General features: G+C 40.5%; 1 protein-coding gene across 2 annotated transcripts in view; it reads left to right on the top strand.

Annotated features, from left to right (window-relative positions):
- The window catches only part of cdk14 (cyclin dependent kinase 14), a 570,262-nt gene extending 546,150 nt beyond the window's left edge, over window positions 1–24,112 (top strand). For both annotated transcript variants that reach the window (XM_078235399.1, XM_078235409.1), the window contains one exon: window positions 20,769–24,112. The gene's annotated coding sequence lies outside the window, so the exon portion shown is untranslated. The remainder of the gene's footprint in view (window positions 1–20,768) is intronic.
- Window positions 24,113–25,671: the final 1,559 nt, after the last annotated feature.

The following is a 25,671-nucleotide window of genomic DNA, read 5'->3' on the forward strand; positions in this document are numbered from 1 at the left end:
CAGCGCCAGGGACCCAAATTCAATTCCCGGCTTGGGTCATTGTGTGGAGTTTGCACATTCTCCCCATGTCTGCGTGGGTTTCCCTTGGGTGCTCCAGTTTCCTCCCACAGTCCAAAAGAAGTGCAGGTTAGGTGGATTGGCCATAGTAAATTCTCCCTCAGTGTACCCAAACAGATGCTGGAATGTGGCGACTAGGGAATTTTCGCAGTAACTTCATTGCAGTGTTACTGTAAGCCTACTTGTGACTAATAAGTAAACCTTAACTTTAATATAAATGCTGTGGGTACCAGAGCAGGTCAAAGGCTTGGAATCCTGTGGCAAGTAACTCACCTCCTGATTCCCCAAAGCCACTTCACCATCTACAAGACACAAGTCAGGAGTGTAATGGAACACTCTCCACTTGCCTGGATAAGTGCAACTCCAACAACATTCGAGCAACCCGCTTCATTGCTACCTCTTCCACAAATATTCAATCATTCCACCACTGACAAATAGTGGCAGCCGTAAGTAACAATCTACAAGATGCACTGCAGGAACTCACCAAGGTTCCTTAGGCAGCACCTTCCAAACCCGCGATCACTACCATCTAGAAGGACGAGAGCAACTCATACCTGGGAACACCACCACCTGAAGGTTCCACTCCAAGACACTCATCATCCTGATTTGGAAATATATCGCCATTCCTTCATTGTTGCTGGGTCAAAATCCTGGAACTCCCTCCCTAATGGCATTGTGGGTTCTCCTACATCAGGGACTTCAGCAGTTCGAGGAGGCAGCTCATCATCATCTTCTGAAGGGTAACTAGAGATGGGGAATAAATGCTGGCCTAGTCAGCGACACCCATGTCCCCTAAGTGAATATAAAACAGTTGTTTCAGCCCTTTTACTGCCTCTGTGTTAAAAGACTGCTCATCCAATGTCTAGCAGCAGTTTTTTTCCATATAAACTATGGGAAAACTAAAGCTGGAGTCCTTTGCAGCTCCTAACATATTCATCATTGATTTCACCCAGCTCCACAGCCACTGCCTCAGGCTGAACCAGAGCATACACAGCCATGGCATTATATTCAATGTCAGCTCTGTTTCTGATCTTATACCCTCTCCGTCACAAATATTTTCTCCTCTGTAAAATTATCAGCTCAGTTTATTGGCTGCAGAAACCCTCAACAATGTCCTTGACCACCCCTCTCCTCTCAGATTTCTTCTGTTCGCGTACATTGTTCATTCAAAATCTTCTGTTTGTACTTTGCATATCAAAAGCCATTTGTTCAACCCCTGTCCTTGCTCGTTCTGGATTCCTGGTGTTTCAACCCCTCAAGTTTTAAATTCTTATCCTCCTGATTAAATTCAATGCTCATGACTGCACCTTTCTACATCTCTGCAACATCCTCCAACCTTATAACCCCCTCCACCCTCGAAGCTCTGGTCTTTTATGCATCTCTCCTTCCTTCCTTCTCTCCTTCATTGGTGATGCCTTCAGCCCCTAAACCCTGTGCTCTGGAATTCTGTCGGTAAACACATCCACCTTTCAATGTTTCGTTAATCCTTCAAAACCAGTTTTAAAACCCCCCCTCCTTGACCAAACTTTTGATCAACCTTCATAATCTGTCTTCTTTGGTTTAGCTTCCTTTTTCTTTTTAAGACATCTGCAGGGTGCCTTAGAGCATGTTTCTGGAACAAGCTTACTCTAGAATCACTACAGAAGGAGGCCATTTGGCCCATTGAGTCTGCACTGACCACAATCCTACCCAAGCTCTATTCCTGCAACACCATGCATTTACCCTGCTAATCCCCCTGACACTAAGGGACAATTTAGTATGGCCAATCAACCTAACCTGCACATCTTTGGACTGTGGGAGGAAACCGGAGCATCTGGAGAAAACCCACGCAGACACAGAAAGAATGTGCAAACTCCACACAGACAGTGACCCAAGCTGGGAATCAAACTGGGGACCCTGGTGCTGTGAGCAGCAGTGCTAACCATTGTGCCACCCCAAATGATTAATCCATTCCTCAAGCACCTTCTTTCAATGATGAAAAGCCCAAGTTTCATCAAAAAATCCTCATAATTCAGTCTTCTGCCTCCAGGAAACCAACTTCAGACTCCCCAAGCTCTGCCTCCATGAATGGAAAGCCTCAGTTATGCCTTGCTGTCCCGAATTGGATGCAGTGTTTGTAGTCTAACCAGAACAATACCAATTGAACATGGCTTTCTCTGAGTTTTATTTCACTGGTTTGACTGCACGATTCAACATTCTGTTCACTTTGTTGCGGCGGCCCTTTGTGGTTGAACATTCTGAGTATTGAGTCAACTCAAACCAGGGCTAAAGAAATAGATTAAATGGGCATTCATTGCCATTTGTGGAATTTTGCTGTGCATAAATTGTGCCTCAAGTTTGACGACTCGATGAAAAGTATTTCATTGGTTAAGTGTTTTGAGACACTGTGTGTTTGAAAGTTACTGTGTTGATTGGGGGCCAATTGGGGATCGCAAAGATGATGTGCACATGGCGGCAGGGGTCACAGCTGAGGTATTCAAGTAATATTTGACATCTGTCTTGACCAAGGATATAACCTGCACAGGTCATGGTGAAAGAGGATGTAATTCAACCTTTTGATATGTTTAAAATTGCTCAGGAAGAAGTATTGCACAGGGTATACATGCTAAGAGGTTGATGAAGCATCAAGACCAGATGGTGCATCCAAGGATACTGAGGGAAGTGGAAATTGTGGAGGTGCTGACCATAATTTTGCAATCTTCCTTAAACTCTGGGTAGTCCCAGAGGACTGGAAAATTGCAGATGTTCCACCCTTGCTTAAAAAAGGGTGTAATGATAAACCCAGCAACCACTAGACAGACCAGTGATTTTATCCTCAATGCTGGGGAAGCTTTCTAGAATCGATAATTAGGGGAAAAATTAATAGTCACTTGGGCAAATGTGGATCTCTTAAGGAAAGCCAGCATGGATTTTTTAAGGGCAAATCATGTTTCAATAACTTGCTGGAGGTTTTTGATGACAACGGAGAAGGTTGATGCGAGTAATGCTGTTGTCGTTGTGTGCATGGAATTCCAGAAGACATTTGATAAAGTGTCACACAACAAACCTGTGAGCATTTTTCACCATTGCCAGGTAGATGTTAGCGTTGTGTATGTGGTAAATCAGCAGGAGGTTTCCTTGCTCATGTTTGCATGGTGCTATGAGACTGCATGGGGCCCAGAGTCAATGGTGAGGACACCCAGGGCAACTCTCTCCCAACTGTATACCACTATGCTACCATCTCTGCTGGGTCTATCCTGGCAGTGAGACAGGACATACCCAGGAATGGTGATGATGGTGTCAGGATTGTGAGGGATCTGGGTGTCTATGTTCATGAATCACAGAAATTCGGAATGCAGGTACAGCATGTAATAAAAAAGGCAAATGGGATGTTGGCATTTATTGCAAAGGGCCTGGAGTATAAAAGTAGAGAAGTGTTGTTGCAATTGTATAGGGTGTTGGTGAGACCACATCTGGAGTATTGTGTCCAGTTTTGGTCTCCTTATTTGAGTAGGGATGTGGTGACATTGGAGGCAGTTCAGAGGAGGTTCACCAGATCGATTCCGGGGATGTATGAGGAGAGATTAAACAGTTTGGGCTTGTACTCGCTGGAGTTTAGAAGGATGAGAGGGGATCTGATCGAGGTATATAAAATTTTTTTAAGGGATTGATAAAGTAAATGTAGACCAAATGTTTCCTCTTCTGGGGCAATCTCAAATAAGAGGTCACAGGTATAGTTTGCGAGGCGATAGATCTAAAACTGAGATGAGGAGGAACTATTTCTCACAGAGGGTGGTGCATTTGTGGAACTCACTGCCCCATAGCGTGGTGGAGTCTGAATCATTGAATGGTTTCAAGAGGGATATAGATATATTTTTAATTTTTTTTAAAAAGGGAAAGAGGGATATGGAGAACAGGTGGTAAGGTGGATTTGAGACCAGGAGGAGATCATCCATGATCTGATTGAATGGTGGAGCAGGCTCGAAAGGCTGAATTTGTCTACTTATGCTCCTAATTCCTGTGTTCCTATTTGTAAGATATGATTCGATGAGTATGACTATATCAGGCTGTTGCTTGACTAATCTGTGAGACAGTTCTCCCAATTTTGGCACAAGCCTCCAGATGTTAGTAAGGAGGATTTTACAGGGTCGACTTGACTGGGTTGCCGTTGTCATTTCCAGTGTTTAGATCGATGCTGGGTTGTCCTTCTGATTTAATTCCTTTTTGTTCCGTGGTTGAATACAACTGAGTGGCTTGCTAGGTCATTTCAGAGTCAACCAAATTGCTGTGGGCCTGGAGTCACATGTAGGCCAGACCAGGTAAGGACGGCAGGTTTCCTTCCCCAAAGGACATTAGTGAACTAGAGTGACAATCGACAATGGTTTCATGGTCATCATTAGACTTTTAATTCCAGATATTTTACTGAGTTTTTAAATTCCACCATCTGCCATAGTGGGATTCCTAACTGGGCCCCCAGAGCATTACTCCAGGTCTCTGGATTACTGGTCAAACAATAATATTACTGTGACTAAATTTGGTAGGAAAATTGCAGAGACAATATAAAATTATGGGGCGCACATATGGAGGGATATATATATATATATACTGAAATCATTGAGGGTGACAGGTCAGATTGAGAGTGCGATTAATAAAGCATACAACTTCCTGAGCTTTATTAATAGGAGCGTAGAGTACAAAAGCAAATAAGTTATATTAAACCTGTATAGAACATTGGCTCAGTCTCAGCTGGAGTATTGCATTCAGTTCTGCGTGCCACACTTTAAGAAATATATGATGGCATTAGCAATGGTGCACAATAGATTCCTGGGAATGATCCAGGATGGGGAACTTCAGTCACGGCTGTAGATTGGAGAAATTGGGATTGCTCTTCTTGGAGGAGAAGTTTGAGAGGAAATTTGATTGAGGTATTTGGGCGGCACGGTAGCACAGTGGTTAGCACTGCTGCTTCACAGCTCCAGGGTCCTGGGTTCGATTCCCGGCTTGGGTCACTGTCTGTGTGGAGTTTGCACGTTCTCCTCGTGTCTGCGTGGGTTTCCTCCCACAGTCCAAAGATGTGCAGGTTACGTTGATTGGCCATGCTAAAATTGCCCTTAGTGTCCTGAGATGTGTCGGTTGGAGGGATTAGTGGGTAAATGTGTAGGGATATGGGGGTAGGGCCTGGGTGGGATTATGGTTGGTGCAGACTCGATGGGCCAAATGGCCTTTTTCTGCACTGTAGGGTATCTATGATCTATCTATCTATTCAAAATCACGAGGGATCCGGACAGAGTAAATGGGAAACAGCTGTTGCCATTGGTGGAATGATAGAGAGGACAGAGACTTAAGCTCATTAGCAAAAGAAACGATGGTGACATGATTAGAAATGTTTTCACACTGCGAGTCTGGAACGTACTGTCCGAGACTGTGGTGGAGGCAGAATCAATACAGGCATACAAAAAGTAAATGGGTTGTTATCTGAGAAGGAAGAATGTGCGCGGCTACAGGGAGAATGACACTAGATGAATTGATCCTACAGAGAGCCAGTACAGACACAATGGGCTGAATGGTCCCCCTCTGTGCTATAACAATTTGGTGATTCTGTCAGTGCAAGTTCTCTCTTCCCTTAAAGCCCTTTGACTGAATTTCACTTCACACTGACCTATCTCTTTTCATCCATTTTTTTCTTCCGTTATATCATACTTTACATTTGCCCGTAATGAATTTTATCTGCCACTGTTGTGTCACTGGAAATATTTTTCCAGTTTGTTTTGTAGTTGAGATATTGCTTTCTCTGATCCAATTGACCCTTTTTCGTTTCCTATTGTCTCCACATTTAACCTGTTTCCAGTGCGCTTCTGAATCGAGTCCGTACTATAAATTAGGAACCCAAGGAGTTACCAATTCCATTCTCTGGGGAAAACTTTGCTTGGCACTGCCTTTCACTTCTGAAAAATATCTGCTGTTCTCTACCCATCAGTCAATTTCGTATCTATTCCCTGGTTCCAATCTGCCAGCTGTTCTAAACTTTTTGAAGTTTTTTTTTTCATTCTCACACACAGGATGTTCGCATCACTGGCAAGGTCAACATTTATTGCTCATCTCTACTTGCCCTCAACTTAGTGGCTTGTTCGGTCATTTCAGAAGGTCATTAAGAGTCAACCATATTGCCATCTGTCTGAAGTCGCACGTAAGCCAGATGAGAGTAATGATGGCAGATTTCCTCCCATTGGAGGACATCCTTGAATCCAATGGGATTTTAGAATAGTCTGGTGGTTAAATGTGCACTATGGTTTTCTGCAACCATGTGAGATATTATGGCTTGGATTTTTGCAACAATGGTGAGCCTCTCCTTTGCTGGGGAAATGGCAGAACAGGCCAAAAATCCGAAGTCTTGCACGGCAACGATCATTTCGAATGGGGCAGGAATGGACTCTGGTCAGAATTTGCACATGCACACTTCATGGAGGTAGCTGCCCATATAAATCAGTAGCTTCCTCCACTCAAATCTGATTTTGATGACCCAAGTGTGTGAGAAAAGACCTGATCTGAATGGGTTTTGAAATTTTTGGAGCCCTTTGGAGAGGTGGGGTACACCCTTGGAATGTGGTATCGGGACAACTTAGGGAGGTCATGTGCCCCTTGAGATTGTTAAAAGTAGGCATGAATATGCCTGAGAAGTACATAAATTCTAACTGTCAATCTCATTTGAACTGTCAGAAGTAATTCAAAAGTGCCATAAGGAACTGCCAAAGGCAACTGTTAAGCTTCTAAGGTTTTGAAAAACTTGCTCTTCAGACATTTGTTTTCAAATATTTAGAGTGTTTTAAAGAAGTAATTGCTTGCTATTTCACTCTAAGGGTTACCATTACTGAATTAATACTGCATGACTGACTTCACAACCAGCTATTATCACAGTAGGGTGCCTTCTCTTCCCCCACCCCTCTCCCCGACCACGGTGTCTCCCCCCACCTCCCCCTCCCCGACCATGGTGTCACCCCCACCTCCCCCTCCCCGACCATGGTGTCACCCCCACCTCCCCCTCCCCGACCACGGTGTCTCCCCCCACCCCCCTTCCCCGACCACGGTGTCTCCCCCCCACCCCCCTTCCCCGACCACGGTGTCTCCCCCCCCCTTCCCCGACCACGGTGTCTCCCCCCACACCCCCCTCCCCGACCACGGTGTCTCCCCCCACACCCCCCTCCCCGACCACGGTGTCTCCCCCACACCCCCCCTCCCCGACCACGGTGTCACCCCCACACCCCCCTCCCCGACCACGGTGCCTCCCCCCACACCCCTCTCCCCGACCACTGTGTCTTCCCCCCCCCCCCCCCCCCCCCGGACCACGGTGTCTCCCCCCACCTCCCCCTCTCCGACCACGGTGTCTCCTCCAGTCTCTTCCCCCCCCCCCCCCCCCACCTCCCCGACCATGGTATCTCCCCCCCCGCCCACGGTGTCTGCCCCCCCCCGCCCATGGTGGCTGCCCCCCCCCGCCCCTGCCCATGGTGTCTGCTGCCCCCCCCTCCCCGCCCACAGTGTCTGCCTCTCTTTCCCCCCCCCCCCCCCACCTCCCACAGTGTCTCTTTCCCTCCTCTCCCGCTCCCCCCCAGCATGGAGTCTCTCCCCGAACACAGACTCTCTTCCCCCCCAGTGTCGCCCCTTCCCCTCCCCTCCCCTCCTCTACTGGCACAGCACATATCTCCGAAACTTCTGTGGACTTCTGTGTTTAAAAGAATTCTTTCCAAACAGCAGTTCTGCACTGTACTGTTCTGCTTTATACCTGTGTTTGAGGAACCTGTTGTTAACTTGGTATTTTCAGGGGGGTTCTACTAGAATGGGGCCGGCAGGTAAGGCAGCAATTTTAACATCACTTACTCTGCTGTACATTTTAGTCTATCCAACTATCTGGCAGTGATCCAATTTTTACATTGACTTTTCTGGTCAAACGTTGGCTCTAAGAATCTAACTCTTGCTTTAATATTGATTCCTATGGGAAACTATGCTTCATTTAAAAGGTGTTTCACTTAAAATGCCGGCTTTTCAGAAAGCAATGACCACTTAATGTGAGGACCCCCTATTTGTAACCATTGTGGTGTGACTATTAGCCAGTAGCTGTAAAAGCTATGTTTTAATATAACTTCGAAGAAAACACTGGCTCCCAAGAACTGAATATCAATAGTGCCTCTGCATGGCAATGGTCAAGATGACAATCCATTAATGCAATGCACCACACAGTCGCGATGTTAATGTACCAGGATATTGTGTCACAGGGACAATGTAGGTTCATGCCTATAATTCTCCTTATAGTGGGAAGGCATCAGTTAGAGGATGGGGCTATAACAGCTGGGGAGGAAGGTTGATGAACATGCTATCATGATGCTAAGGGGAGGTGATGACCTAGTGGTATTATCACGTGACTATTAATCCAGAAACTCAGCTAATGTTCCGGGAGCCCGGGTTCGAATCCCGCCACAGGTGCAATTTGAATTCGATAAAAAATATTAAGAATATTCTGGTATTAAGGATATACTGATGACCATGAAACCATTGTCGATTTTCGGAAAGACGCATCTGGCTCACAAATGTCCTTTTAGGGAAGGGAAATCTGTCGTTCTTACTTGGTCTGGCCTACATACGACTCCAGAGCCACAGCAATGTGGTTGACTCTCTGAAATGGCCTAGCAAGCCTCTCAGTTCAAGGGCAACTAGGGATGGGCAATAAATACTGGCCAGCCAGTGATGCCCATGTCCCAGGAATGAATATTAAAAAAATGATTCTGCTGAAGAGCAGAATTGGCAGTAACTTTTGAGGTAAGTTATTACCTCTGCTCCTAACTGAGCAACCTAGATGAAAAGAACTGAGAAAATAAAGTGGATGAAAAGCTTCATTATTCAATTAGACAGCTTGCAAATGTACTCAATTCTTGTGGACGAGTGAAAAGTATAAGAGTTACCTTTCACGGGAAGATAGTTACAACTAGATAATTGGACAAGGTACTGTCTGTGAATTATTGTTGTTTAACTGTAATTCTTGTGTCAAAAATTCTACACAATGCAAGCGGGTGGGAGTGCTTTGGTAGATTGGAACGTGTCAGTCACTGTCGGGTACATGTTTATCTGGAACTGACAGTGATGTGTTCTAATCTCAATTCTACAGCAGTGAAGGGCAAAGCAGACTATTTTAATGAATCCTGTGGATTAAGATAAAAGAATTCTGAAAGAGCTATATATTTATATATATATGTAGCGTTTCATTTTACTTCTGTTAATGTTTTTGCAATTTCACCATTTTTACTTAGCTATCTTTTTAGATATTAAAGATTGAAAATTTGTGAGGGAGCCTAATCAGCATCAGGAGGAGAAAGATAATATTTGGAGTGTCACTGGTCCATTTTGATTAATTCCAAGCTCCATAAACATTTCCTCCTCTTTCACTTGATGTTGTACTTGTGTATTTCTAGCATTTTCTGCACACCTTTCTTTTTTCAAACTGGTTAGGGTTTTATTTTGATTATCTTGATCTTTATAGTAACTCAAAAATAATTAACACAGTGATCGTTACAAAATAAAAAATAACTTGTGCTGCTATGTGTAACTGAAACCTGACCCCATGAGGCATAATGTTGCCTGAGATATTTCATGAAAATGTATATTTACAGTTTTGCAATCGGGTCCTCCTTTAGTGGGTAAGGTTCAGTGTGCAGAAGATGGTTCTTTAACACTGTGGCCTGAAGGGATGGGTTAGCCATTGTGATTCTCTGCACAAACCAAGTTAAACCATCAAAGGACCGTGCCGAGCAAAGGCAAATGAGCAGTGTAAGGACATCCATGGGTGGCCCATCTATGATAATATTTACTTCCTTGCATGGCAGTAGATCCACTTAATGGCCTACTTTAGCCATAAACCTACATCCTGCTACTTAGTGGCCCATCAGGTAGGCACTGTTGGATCAATGATCCGAATAATATTGTCAGAATAGACAAAACAGCACATTGGTGTGGAAGTAGGATTTTGATGTGGAAGTAGGATTTTGAACTTGAAAGGGTTAAAGAAAGTGCATTCTGTTAATTCAATTTAACATATATATACCTAGATAAGAACTACCATTGTGCAAATATGATTGGTTATGTGAAATGTGATGTAGGACTTTAGTAATTGCAGCAGGAATGGCCATGAAATGTACTTAACCAAATCCAGATGTATGGCTATGCAGCTAACTTCAGAAGCAGCTAATTTAACCAACAATAGCTAACTGATCTGGGATTAATTTGAAACGTGAGGTTTATTTTGCAATGTCACAGACCCCTTCACTGGCCATGGCACTGAACCTTCCCCAGTTTCTACTGGAACTATGTCCTGTTTAAGTGCCAGAGGCACCTCTTGCTTGTTTGGTGGTGTGGACACCAGCTGGCTGAATTGGGTACGCCACATCCCAAATCCTCCCACAATCCCTCCCACTGATTCCATCTGGATTTAAGTCATGCTTCTCTTTGATCACATTGCAGCACAGAATCTACATCTGTTCCTACTAAGTTAGCCCCTGAAACAACAAATTCCATTGTTGATTTCCTCAATGCGAACTACTGTATTTCACCCCCTCCCCCCCCCCCCCCCCCCCCTTACAACTTGCCGGAGGCTGTCTGAAGTCTTTTTAGTTGGCAATTATAAATTATAAGGAATATACATTCTGCTGTGTGCTATTTTAAAAAGTGAGTTTGATTTTTCTATGTTTTGCTTGTGTCAAGTGCTATCTTAATGCATGCTGTTAATATGTTTAGAATTCGGTGTGCTGTTGTATCATTTTACTGCTGAAAGCATCCTATATGTGTGAAAAGCAGATGTCAGTCAATTTCTTCTCTTGGGAACAAAAATCTACCGTATTCTGAGTGTCTTCAAAAGGATGGTAGACTTGGACTTTCATCTCCCTGGAGCTCTGAGGTCAAGATGGTTTATTAGTTTATTTTCCTGATCTTTCCTCGTTTTGCTGTTCACAACTTGACTAGCCTTAAATGGTTGAAAACTCAAGAAAAGTTAAATTGTGTTAAATCATTGTTGTTATATTAGCTGTATTGGTTTGCTAAACTTGTGCAAGTGAAATTATGTAAAATGGAATCTGACATAAGTTTCTATCTTGGGCTCTATTTTCGAACCATATCACAATGTGAATTATACAATGTGCAATTCACAGATTTGTATGTGTGCAGAATTTGCTTTGAACTTAATTTACTTTCGTATTAAAAGAGCACTCATTCCAGAAATTCCAATTACTGCTGGCTGTGAGTTGGAAGCAACGAGCAGCGTGATCCATTGGTATCATTCACTATGTCCAGCAACTATTCTGAGCATTGCGTCACATAGACATTAAATCAGATCTTATTTAAATTGGGAAAATAACATTGTATTGATGTGGTTGCTGCATGAAATACATTGTTATTGAAATTGAAATGTGTAGATATTTATATATGGAGTGGCATGGTGGCACCATAGTTAAAACACTGCTGCCTCACAGCACCAAGCTTTGGTTGACTGTATGGAGTTTGCACTTTCTTCCCACGTCTGCATGGGTTTCCTCCGGGTGCTCCATAATCCAAAGATGTGCCAGCTAGATGGATTACCCATGCTAAATTGGCCTCTTAGTGTCCCAAAATGTGTAGGTTAGGGGGATTAACAGGGTAAATAAGTGGGGTTACAGGGATAGGGCCTGGTTGAGATGCTCTGTCGGAGAGTTGGTGTGAACTTGATGGGCCCAATGGCCTCCTTTTGCACTGTAGGGATTCTATGTTCTTTCAAATGTCTGGAAGGTGGGGAATATTGTGCTAAATGTGTAAGAGCAGGGTGCAAAAGAATAATTATTGTAACTCGCTCAGTTCCTTAGGGATTTGAATGTGGTATTGAAATACATCTGCAATCATTTACTTCCAATTCAAAATTCTAAGATTTAGAACATTAAAGAACAGTTTTCAGCTGAAGGCTGCAGCATGAAGGATCATTTCGGAGCCTGAAACCGAGTTTTCTGCTGTACTTCTGAAGTTTGATCATTGTTAATAAATAATGATTGTGAGTAATGATAATGATTTCAACAGAGAATGTCTTATAGTGAGATACCGAAATCAAAATGAACCCGAAAACTGTTTCAGAAAGTGTACTATTTAAAGGAAAATCTTGCAGCCTGTACAAGACTTCAAGTTGTCCAGAGCTTGCAGTTAGTGTCCAGAGCACGAGTGTGATTGTGGGTTAAGATCCATCCCATATGCCTTATTTCTGCCAACGCTAGTTTTAGGCACGAACATTAGTCATATATCCCAAATTTAGCTATTGTAAGCAGCAACCCATGCTACATATTCAGTTCCGTAGGGACTGGTTTTAATTGTTATGGGAGAGATTCACACCCAGTGTGTTAATTCTGATAATACTGATGAAAGATAATGTGCACAAAATCTTTTCCTCCTTAACATGTCAGAATCTACAAATGTTAGCGTTATAAACAGGAAAAGGTCATTAGACTTGAACAAAGCTTTCCATTTTCCTCTTGTGGGGCAATCTAGAACAAGAGGTCTCAGGTATAGGTTGAGAGGCGGTAGATTTAAAACATGATGAGGAGGAATTACTTCTTGTAGGGGGTGGTGAATTTGTGGAGCTCACTGTCCCATAGCACGGTGGAGTCTGAAATGTCGAATGGTTTCAAGAAAGAGATAGATATATTTTTAATTTTTAAGAAAAGGATAAGGGGATATGGGGTTCAGGGGGGAGGTAGATTTGAGACCAGGGAGAGATCAGCCATGGTCTGATTGAATGGCAGAGCAGGCTTGAAGGGCTGAATTTGCCTACTTCTGCACCTAATTCCTATGCTCCTATTTTCATAGACCCACCGCACATCATCCTCCCCACTATACAACTCAATACCTTCTCTCTCCAGAAATGCAGCACCCAGTTGACTCAAACGAACTTGGACTGTGCGCTTCAACTACCTTTCCATCCCTTTGTGAAAATGTTCCACCTCACTTTTTTCTAACCTGAAAATACAATTTTTTTTGAAATTCTGTCTCTGGTATATAACTCTTAAGCCAGAACAAGTCATTGAGATGATGTATTCCCAATTTTCTTCATACTTTTGAAAGCCTCAATTTAGATTACTTCTGCCCAAAGAAAATGGGCTCAATTTTCATATTATTTCCCCCAAAGTGGGACTATCTTTGTTCACTTCTATACTCTCAAAGGCAATAATATACTCCCTATGATTAATCAATTTAAGGTGCATGCTGTATTTCTTATGGGTTACACATGTTCACGTTAGCTATGATACAACCTTTACTTGTTTCTGTAATTTGCTGTCATTGGCAATACTCATCTTTAGGAATAAAGGGAGATAACTGAGATACTTATCAGAGCCTGGGGAAGCACGAGATTCCTTAAGCCTGCATTGGACAGCGTATCGGCCTTTCATTATGAATGACCACTTAGAGAGAAGTCTAGCCTTGTAGATTGCTGGAAGAGAGTGAATTGAGAATTTCTGATCTGGAACAAAAAAAAAGTCATACTGTTTAAACACGTCTCACTGTTCAGAAATATTGATTTTAAAAATGTAGATTTACTTAAACAGTGCTGCTTGTCTGATAGAAAATACTTAAAGGCTATTAAGTGGTTTGCATTGCTCTGAGAATTGCTGCTGTCCAAAAATTAGTTTTATGAAAATTAACAAAAGGTAAAGGAGAAATGTTTTGCTCAACTCTTTGAGGACATTGCGAAAGGCTAATCATGAAAATGGGCAAATACGTGATTCGTGGAATTCAGTGTCTGTCAGTAAGTGTAAATTATTGTTACAATTTGTAAATTTGTTGCACCCTTTGGTCCTCTTTGGCCATTTGTGCAGCTCCTTCCTTTGCCATACCATTGGTGGCAGAATCTAGAGCCTCAATGCAAAAATAAGACAACATAAAATCAGGGCTAAAATTCTTAAAGGGGTGCAGGAGCAGAGGAATCTGGGTGTATGTGCGTATTTCATTGAAGATGACAGGACAGGTGGAGAGATCAGTTAATAAATCATAGTGTTCTAGGCTTTATTAATGTGGGCATTGAGCACAAAAGCAAGGAGGTTATGGTGAACTTATGCAAGACACTAGTTAGACGTGGGCTGGAGTATTGTGTACAGTTCTGGGCACCACACTATAGGAAGGATGTGAACACATTGGAGAGAGTGCAGAGGAGGTTTACAAGAATGGTCCCAAGGATGAGAAACTTCAGTTAAAAGGATAGATTGGAGAAGTTAGAACTGTTCTCCTTGGAAAGGCGAAGGCTAAGACGAGATTTGAAAGAGATGCTCAAAATCATGAGGAGGCTGGACAGAGTAGATAGGGAGAAATGTTTCATGCTCGTAAAAGTATCAAGAATGAGAGAGTACAGATTTAAGATGACTTGTGAAAGAAGCAATTGTGTTGTGAAAAGAAGCATTTTCATGCAATGAGTGGTTCGGGATGCACTGCCTGGAGATGTGGTGGAGGCAGATTCAATTGAGACATTCAAGAGGGCATTAGATGATTTGTGCAGGGATACAGGGAAAAGCCAGGAGAATGGTACATGATGCTCATTTAGAGAGCCAGTGTAGATATGATGGACCAAACGGTGGTTCCCTGCACCGTAACAATTCTGCAATTCCTCAGTCTTAATGCTGGAACTCCATCACTAAACATTTCCTCTGGTCCTTGCTCTCTCGACTATTCAAGAAGCATCACAAAGAACCAACTTTTTGACCAAGCTTTCAGTCATCCCTCTTAATCTCTGTCCAAGGTTTGGTATTGCATTAGTATTCCTGTCTCCTTTCCTCCCCCGCTGCTACCTCTGTTTGTAAATGCATGTTGCTGCCCTGTAGAATGAAAGAATTAACAGGTTCCAAGATACATTGAATGAAAACATTTTAGTTTATGTATTGGTTAATTTGTTCTTGAGATGTGGGAGCACTGATAGTATTTTACTGGCCTTGTTGCTGCCAGGACAGTAAGAGCCAATTACTTTGTGCTGGACTAGAGTTACTTGAAAGAGAAACAGGTTTTCTTCCCTGAGGACATGAGTGAATCAGTTGAATTTTTATGCCAATTTGGCAACATTCATGCTTGTTTCTATTTTTTTGCACTAACCCACAACTTGCCAGGTTTATCAGGTTCAATTTCTCAGCTTGCTGCTGTGTTCACTGTATCATTGATGCATTTAGCCTTTTGTGCTGTGGCCTTCTCCATCTTGTTTATCCTCGAGTTGAAAGAGCAGTAATTTGGCAAATGCATGACTAATTAACCAGTTGTAGAGAATATACCAGTTTACCTGTATCAATGTCACATGCCCCCTTTACTGGTCTTGCTGTGGATCCTTCATTTTCAAAACGTGCATCCACTGTTATTTATGCCATGTTTGATGGTGCAAAACTGTCAAGGATATAAAGGGCAACCAACTAGTCCAGTGATACTGTCATTGCAGAATTTCTTCCAGCATCTACAGATGTTGGAGCCGATGGCGTAGTGGTATTATCACTGGACTCATAATCCAGAGACCCAGGGTAATGCTCTGGGGACTGGGGTTCAAATCCCACCATGGCAGATGGTGAAATTTGAAATCAATTAAAATCTGGAATTAAAAGCCAACCGATGACCATGAAACCATTGCCAATTGTCATTAAAAACCCATTTGGTTCACTTATGTCCTTTAGGGAAGGAAATCTGTCATCCTTACCTGGTCTGGCTTACATGTGACTCCAGATCCACAGCAATGTGGTTGATTCTTAGGGTCGCCCTCAGGGAAGGGCAGTAAATACTGGCCCAGTCAGCCAGCCCACATCCCATGAACGAATTTTTAAAACATTGTGTACAAGCACAGAACATTGTATATCTATGGGATGAAGATTCTTTCTGGGTTGATACTGGCCATGCTTGATAGGATTTCAAAGCCTTGAGAGCAACACCAGGAACACTTCTGAGAAATTATGACCTACATAACTGAGTTTGTCATTGGTGTTTCCACGTGCTTAATGAGAGATTGCAGTTTATCCATCTTGATATACATTTCATTATTGTGCATGAAGACAAGTTATAGTCGATGTACGCCATATTTTCTCACTTTGCTCACTAAGGTAAGCCTTCGAGTATAGGTCAATAGGAGCAATTTTAAACTCTATCGATTACTTGCTGATCATTCATTAACCTACTGCCTCACTGGTGCTCAATGCCTTGCCCTCCTCCTCAACCCCACTAAGATCTCCCTAAATATGTACATATGTGAGGGTGTCTAATTTCAACATCAGCAGTGATTGTTGATGCAACTTTTTAACATTTTTTTCTCCTTTAGATCATTGGGCTTCCTTTCCTCTAGAAAGGGAGCAGATTTGATGTAATAAGAATATGTACAGCAATTGACTCCGGAAGCTTTTAGACCAAAAATGCACATCTTTATTTTATTCTGTTGTCAAAGGTACAATGCACAATAATATGTAAACACGTGTTGCCAAATATTCCACAAACATTAGAAGATATGATTTATATGGTGTATGCTTGTCCGCTTATTGGTTCAACTCCACAACATCCATAATCCTAAGTGTTTCCAGAGCCTCCCTCCATAATTGCGAATGGCTACCTGTTTTGTCCGCGTTTAGGCATTTCGCATTGGAATTGAGTTTAAAATTTGCACCAGATAATTTTGTTCAATCTGATAATCTGTTTGAATGACAGATTATCATTTGACTTTGACACCTGTCAGCCGATTAACTTTTTACATATTTAGCTAACCTGGATCACTTGTGCAAAAGCATCGACGAGGATATTTATAATTTAATACATTTTTTTAGGGGGAAGGAAGACAGCAGCACTCATCTCCTATCTATAATGTAAGTCAGGCAAGTGAAACCACAGCTGTAGAGATAATGCAGCCTCCCTTATGGCCCCAGCTGAGCAAATTTAGTGTCAATGGGGTGCCTGTGCAGGCAGTACTCTCTTTAATTAGTCTCTCGAGCCTGGTTGGTGGCAGTTCCTCAGACTAACTAATCAATTTGTAGCTGTCTGATGCTAGGTGCGAAAATCTTCTCCGGCTGAGTTTTCTCCCACAGGTCACTCACCTACCCTACAGGAGCGCTCGTTTTAATTTTTCATCTTTTCCATCATGTGGTGCTGTCAGCTGGTTCTAAGAAAAAAGGAGACAAAAAATATTTAGTTCAAAGTGCATGTAGGTCAGGATGGGAATGCATTATGGGTACTGATAGGCCAATTAATTATTTAGCACTTGGTGCTTGTCGAGCTGCAATAGGATAACAGCTGAATACAAATGTTATAAAGTATAGGTAACAACAGCAGCAGTTTCAGACAGAATAGGTTTGTGATTAATGGACCGTAGTTCCAGGCTAAATAGATATATGACTATGGACTGTACTTTCAAGCTGGTTTTATGATTACACATAAATAGTGGCACACAAGTCGATCTGGTGTATAAGGCAACCTGATTTTTTTTAAGCCCCACAAAATCATGATTTTGTATATACAGCGTACAAGTCGGCCCCCTTTTTCAGTCACGGCATGCCATACTCGCATCCGAGTCAGCCTCAATTTTTTAGCACTCAAATGCCTTAAGACTGGGCACAGGGGTTCGAGCAGTTGAGAAGGGCTATGTTGCGAAGATGTGCGGGAGCTTTGGACGTGCCCACACAGAGCAGAACAAAGAGAAATGAATCTTCCAAAAAAAATAAATTTGGTGTGAAGCTGCTCTCGAGCTGAAAATTGTAACACTTGCTAACTTTTCAAATAATTGTGCTGCCGTGAAAGAATTCAGTGTTTGTGAAGAACCGGTGTGAGAATGGAAGAACAAGTAATCCAACCCTGAATAAGACACCCAAGACCAAATGTGCTTTGAGAACAGGGACCAGCCACTGGTCTAATCTTGAGAAGCATTGAAAATGATCACCAGAAATTAAATGTGTATATAGGCAGTTAAGTGGGTCAAATCAAACCTGGAGTCTGGTTTAAAAAAAAATCTAAGAGCAACAGGTGGAAGAAACATGTCTCATGTTGTGGCAGAAGATCAGAATCATTCGGAGAACACTAAAATACCTCACAGAAAACTGATATACTTGGCAGCAATTCATCATTGACAGTGGGGAAAAAAACATGAGTACCTGTTATACCACTTCAGCAACATGGATGAAATGTCCACGAACTTTGATATGCTCAGCACCTGATCTGTGGAGTGGAATCATTCAAAAACAGTCTAGTGAAAACCATAGGACATGAGAAACCAAGATTCATGATGGTAGTAGCCTGCTTGGTCAATAGAAGGAAATTAAAGCCTATGGTAATTTTCAAATGTAAAGCGGTACCAAAAATCAAGTTCCATGCAGGAACCTTTGTGCATGTTTATGACAATGCTTGGACAGTTGAGGATGGAATATAGTTATGGATCAAGAATGTGTCAAATGCAGCTTGTGTAAAAAGTGCAGCATATTTGTGTGGGACACGTTCCATTAAACCAATGAGATCAAGAGGCACCTGCAAAGAAACAATACCCAAACTGTAGGGGGGTCTAATGTCCATCGTTCAACCTTTGGATGTGGGCATGTTCATGCTGAATGAAATAGGTGAATGGTTGACGGAGAGCAAAACCTTCAGAAAGAGTGGAAACATCATGCTGTGCAGCTTCATGTTTTGTGAAGTTTTGTTCTCAAAGCACAGCATGTTATTAGCGCACAAACTGTTATCAGATCGTTCAAAATTTGTGGAATATCCAATTCAATGGATGGAGAGGAATATGATTTGTTGTGGAGGGATGATTCTGAAATCATCTAATCCAGAGTGTGATTCTTACGACATTGCAATAGCCAAAGTGACTCAATCAATTTGATGAACTCCTTGCAACAGATGCAGAAAACAATATATTTGATGGGTTTTAAAATGCTTTTATTGAGGTTACATATATCTTTCTACAATTAATTTATGCAATAAACTTTGCCACATTAATTTAGCATGAATTCCTGATATGTTTTTTCCACATTTCATAATGGCAATCACCCATTTAGGTGGTTGACATTTTATACTCCGCTATTATATTACGCACAGACATGGGTCACCCAGTCTGAGTATTTGCATGGCTTGTCCACATTGGGATTTACTCCAGGGTTGACCACAACCAAGGGAAGGAACCTTGATGTTATTAGAGACAGGGGTTAAGATGTCTAATTCTAAACCTCAATGTCGACCAAGCGTGGAAGGTCACCCAAACAGATACTAGTAACTGGGAAGCCATTCTGTGCATTAGTGGTCCGAGGACCTACCCTTGGGTACAATATCTGATTGTGTTGTCATCTTTATTTAAATATTAACATTAACTAAGGAAAAAAGCCGAGTGAAGTTAACATAATACAAATCAGACATGCACCCACCACCAAGAATTAGACCAAAAAGGTGTTTACAAACTGTATACAAAGTTATCCAATAATAGCCACTTAGAATCATTGAAACCCTACAGTGCAGAAAGAGGCCATTTGGCCCATCGAGTCTGCACCGACCACTTAAGACAACAGACTGTATCTGACCCATCTGGGGTTCAAACTTTGATGTATGTCTTCGCTGTGCTGAGATTTTAGGATGCCCATTATCATCTGCTTCAGATACGTTCTCCCATGTGGGCCTTCATATGATTCTGCTCACTTGTTTCCAAATATATGACTTTGAGTCAACCTTTGCGGCCCCCAAAAAGCATTGTAAAAATTGGAGACGACTTGTATGTCAACATTTATGGCAGCTAATTTGAGACGGAATCATTCTGTGATCTGTGTAATTTAGCTTTTATTTGAGTGGATTTGCTGCTACAATGTCCGAATAATTCTCATAATCACTATTATTAACAGCTATTGAAATAATCGGTAATTTATAGATTTCCTTTTGTGGAAATTAATCATTTGGGTTTAGTAAATATTAACTTTGAAATACTGCATTTGCAAATATTCATAGTATCAAATGGAAAGAGTGAAGAAAATCTAGAAGGACATTAGTAAATGGTAACTAATTGGGAAATGTAATCTAGATTAGCCAAGCAATAGTATTTAATGTTAGTCAGTGCCATTGGTATAGATTGGGGATTGAATGTACCAGTGCACTGTGTCTGTTATATGTACAGTGATATGATTGTTGCACATTTGTTAAAGGATCCATAATAAAATGCTTGTCTGAAAATACTTCAAACTGAATCTGCTAGAAAATCAGCACAGCTAGTTGAGATCAAAATGTTTCTGCAAATGTTTCCATACAGGATGAATTGTAAAAGAACCTTACTTTCAAGTAGTATGTTGGTCTTATTTGACTTTGTTTCTGTAAAACGTTCCTACTCCTAGTCAGCAGATGCATTGAGATACATTGGTACAATATCATTCTAACTTCAGGTGTAATTGTATGACGTGTACAACAGTTCTTTACTGAGTTGGACCATGGCAACATTTTAGGAGTTGTTAAGAATATGTTATCCTGTCCTCTATTTTAGGAGTTCGTTACATAGGCAGAATTAATTTCACTTTCAATCTTGTGTCCATTGTGAATGTTTTATTAATTTGTGGTCCAATGCGTAAGCATATTATTTTAGAAGTCGTGTTAGTCAGTTTCCTACATGTCAGAGAACATCAAGATGCCCAACACCGTATTGATTTGAAATTGGTAAAAAGCAAAGCTGAGGTTCGTTCTAATAACAGTGATGTGATTGTTTCTTCTTTTTGTTGAAGGTTAACTCCATCGCCAGTTCCAAAGAGCAGCTAAAGAAGCAGAGAAGCAAAGGAATTCAAGAACCTATTCTCTTGTTACAGTCATGTTAGTGAATGGCTGCTGTCTTTATTACAATTCTTGCCATTTAGCATTGTGTGGGTTTATTTGTGCTTGTGCTCTGAATTTGACATATTGAATGCTAAACCATGGCATGCAAGAACCACCTTGTTTTTTTTTAATAGTTTGTTTAGAGATCCACTTTGCTGATAAGTGATCTGTGCTGCTTTACAGGCTCTTGTCTGTCAGTCTTTTGATTTTCTGTCGTAGGGTAGCATTTTTGTAAAGCTCATTCAGATTTCACCGGCAACATTGAAATTCTGAAGATATTTTTGAAACTATCACGGGCATGCCAGGAAATCCTCTGATGCCAGGATTACAAAGCAATCAACAGTGGCATGAAAGACATTGCATATGTTTTACAAAAATCAGCATACCTTTGTATACAATTGAACTAAAATAGCTAGTGAACCACTGTGAACATTTCTGACAGTGCTCCAGCTGGGATCTTGCAAGGAACATAGATAAATCCACAGCTGATGGGGTGAGCTGCAGTGTTTAAAATGGTTTGTACTACCATGAGGATCGCCTGCTTAGATTTTTTTGGAAGAATACAAAAACCATGTATATAATGGAATCTTTTTAGTTCCTATGAAGTCTGGGGTTAGATTTATGCCCCATTCTTTGTCAGTTCAGACCCTGAAAAAGCATTATTGCTGCATGTCTGTTCACGCTAAAGACAACCTAATGGAGGGTACTCATTCAAAAAATTGAGTTAAAGCCTGTGGGGTTGCACACTACACTGAGCGGGAGCCACTGGATTCTTCAAATACTGTTGCTGTCCTTTTAACCTTGTGGCCTGGAACCATTCATTTTGTCCAGTACCAGCAAGAGCACTGACCTAATTCTAACATAAAGACAAATGTGTTTTAAAAAAAAAATAGTGCTTGGTTTTTACCTCCAGACTAAATGCTGCAGTAAAATTTCTGCTCCTTTCTGTTTATAGTGAAATTGTAAGCATGATCTTTGCACATGCAAAGTGCTTCACACATAACAAGTTATTTTCAGTTATACTAAGCAGTCATGTATTTAACAAGTGTTTTTAATGCTGTCCTAATTTTTATTCACAATGTCTCTTGCCATTGCCTGCTCGTGTAAACGGCTTTTCTTTCATCATTCATAGACCATTGGTCAGGACTTTCTTTCTGTAAAATCATATTTTCTCTCAAATTATTTTGTGGAATTATTTCAGAAAGGGTTAAATATAACTAATTTTGCAACATATCAGTTACATTTTTTCAATATAAACCATCTGACATCCTACTTTTTTTATCTATTGTGTCCAAACCCAAAAAAGAACACCCCTTGATATCCTGAAGACTCGCTCATTACAACAAAATGGAAGCAATCAGTATAAGCATTATATAAATTGTACATTAAACATATACACATCTATTATGGTTCATTGCTTATCAGAAGGAAGGGGAAAAAATATAGAGGTTGTCAACTGTTGCAAATTATTCTACTAAAAATGCTTTTGATCATTCCATCTAGAAAGTGTCCAGTAGTAAACGAGACAAAGATTGAGAATTAAGAAACAGTGACTTAATGTCATTTTCATTTTAAAAATTTAACAAACAATATTACAGAACATTCCCATTTTTTCCAATTAATGTCTAGTTCCACACCAAAGAAGTCTTATTTATAGTTTCTGATCCTTTCATAATATATTCCATGAGCTACTCAGCAAAATATTCACACTCCCTCTGATTTGTACAGTCCATGGTTGTTAGGATACTCCCGGACATAATAGAATATATATTAATGTTCAATATTATGAATGATAACTTTCAAAATTGTAAATGCCACTGAGGACTTATTAACATTAAAGAACAACTGCTAATGCAATTTGTTTTATATATTTGGGAGAAATTAAAGATATAAAATCACAAAAATTTAGATTTAGGTTATTAAAATTTGGCACAAAAAATTGGCATGGAAGTTAAAGTAAAAATTTGCAGTTTTTACACTGTGTAAGATCATGACATCAATTCATAAGATTATGCTTCACCTCCCAAACATTAATTGATTTCAGAAGTTCTATATGTATATAACTTTCACTCTGATGGTTCCTTTGATTCCAGCTTTATTTTGGTTGCATCAATTTTTTTAAAACACTGTTATTTGAAGAAGCGAATCTCAGAAGCACATTTTACCGATGCAACCATACCATTAATCACATATAAGGGTCTTGGAAAAATTAGCACACAAATGGCTTTTAAAATAAATGTCGAAAAGCAAATTAAGGAGGATAGTTTAAGAAAAATATCTTTTAGGAGTTTTAATTTTTTTATCAAGCTTGTTGATATGGATATGTTTCTTCTAACAATGGTGTAGTACCCGTTTACAGTACTTGTGTGTAATATGATCCCCTTCCTACAATGTGTATGAGATATCATGTCAATAGCAAATTGAGTCATGAAATTAAAATATTAAAATTAACAGAAAATGCAAATTGACTTGTACTATAGCATAGTTACTTGATGAGTGTGGTTGTTATATTTGATTATAATGTGCTCTTTTTATTTATCAGTCTGATTTTTCTATAAAATAGGTTGCACTGTGTTATGCTGACTTTACAATCACTGAAATATACAGTTTAGAATTTTAAAGGAATTTAATGGTGCACTGAGTACTTCAATTATGTCAGTACTTGCACAAGAAAGCAAACTCTAGGAGTTAGAAACTTTGGAAATATACTATGAAGTGAACACCTTTATTATCTCTCTTTGTAAATATTCATCTTTCATGTGCTTTCACGGTGATACTATGTTGAGCATACAATATTTTATTTTTCTTTGAGTTTTTGTGTGACAAATCAGCAAATGTTAATGAGCTTTATTTGAATATTTTTAAACTGATAAATAATTCTTGGCTGACTAAACTTTGGTACATAGCAAGAATGCAGAAAAACATAAACAATCACTGTGCAGTTTGTCTGATAATCAGAGTTAATCTGTTCACTTCATGTGTCCGCATCTTGGAATGTGCAGTCTCATAGATTATCCTGCTAAAATGTCCTGTGAATATTTATTTTTTTGTAACCTTTTTTAAAGGAAATATATAATGTATCTTCCCTTCCATGTCTTTACAAAAGAGGAGTTAAAATAAATAAGCTGTTCCTCTCTCAAATCAAATGATGGTTCAGTGATTGCAATAACTGAGGTACCTTGCATACTGGGTTTTGAATGTCTCCCCACAGACATTTACATGAAGATTATTGTATGTTCATGCTGTACTGCCTTGTAAATTCCTTGAGCACCAAGGTGAAGGCAAGAATCCCAAATATGTATCCATAATGTGTTGTTCAAAGAAACTGTACAACTATGCTTCAATTTACATCTCTTCAAATCCATCTCCTTGACATGCTGTAGTTTGGTACAGAAACAATAATATACATGCATTACAAACATTAAAAGCCTAGAATGTAGTAACAGTATAAATGTTGCATTGTTTGTTACAAATTATATGTAATGAATTATTACAGATGTATTAATCGTATGTCCTTCTGTAACTGTTGGTTTCTTGTTACATGAAAATAAAATATAATACATCTGTTGAATGAGTGAGAATTAATTACTGCCTACTTATTTTGAGAATGTGCTGGTATAATTTATTTTAAACTCATATTTTAGACATGCTAATAGGTAGTACCAGCACCAAATTCCGAGTGGCGTTACCATTTAATAGTTCATGACTTAATGCGATAATTAGTTACACATTGTCCTTTCGTTTCAATATAACGAAGTAAAATTAAATGGGCAAAATACTTAAGAAAACACTGCATTTAAGGATTTTTTTCAAAGAGGATGCTACCAGGACTTGATGATGGTTTGAGTTATAAGAAGAGGCTGGATAGACTGGGACTTTTTTCTCGGGAGCTTAGAAGGCTGAGGGGTGATCTTATAGAGGTCTATAAAATAATGAGGGGCACAGATCAGCTAGATAGTCAATATCTTTTCCCAAAGGTAGGGGAGTCTAAAACTAGAGGGCATAGGTTTAAGGTGAGAGGGGAGAGATACAAAAGGATCCAGAGGGGCAATTTTTTCGCAGAAGGTGGTGAGTGTCTGGAACAAGCTGCCAAAGGTAGTAGTAGAGGCGGATACAATTTTGTCTTTTAAAAAGCATTTAGACAGTTACATGGATAAGAAGGGTATAGAGGGATATGGGCCAAAAGCAGGCAATTGGGATTATCTTAGGGGTTTAAAAAAAAGGGCGGCATGGAGAAGTTGGGCCAAAGGGCCTGTTTGAATGCTGTAAACCTCTATGACTATGAGGAATCTGATGTATTTCTGCGAGTGTGAAATGTAGAAAACTACTGAATTGTGACCTAGTGTGGTGCTAAGCAACAATGACCAGGATGACCCTAAGACTCTCAGCTGATCTCTCTACAGTCATTAAGATCAAAGGAAAATACTGCAGATGCTGAAATCTGAAACAAAATAGAAAACGCTGGAAAATCTCAGCAGGTCTGACAGCATCTGTAGGGAGAGAATAGAGCAAACATTTTGAGTTTAGATGACCCTTTGTCAGAGCTCTGATGAAGGGACATCTAGACTCAACATTGGCTTTAATCTCCCCACAGATGCTGTCAGACCTGCTGAGATTTTCCAACATTTTTGTTTTTTTGTCACCGCAGTCACTCGTGTCCCCAGAATAGGGGGAAAAGGGGATTTTCATAGTAACTTCATTGCAGTGTTAACGTGAGCCTACTTGTGACACTAATAAATAAACTTAACTGATTGTCTCATCTCACACAAGTTGGATAAGGCATTGCCATAGAATTGTATGTCAGTATTTCAGGAA

The sequence above is a fragment of the Mustelus asterias genome, chromosome 2 (assembly GCF_964213995.1).
Source record: "Mustelus asterias chromosome 2, sMusAst1.hap1.1, whole genome shotgun sequence".
NCBI lineage: Eukaryota > Metazoa > Chordata > Chondrichthyes > Carcharhiniformes > Triakidae > Mustelus > Mustelus asterias.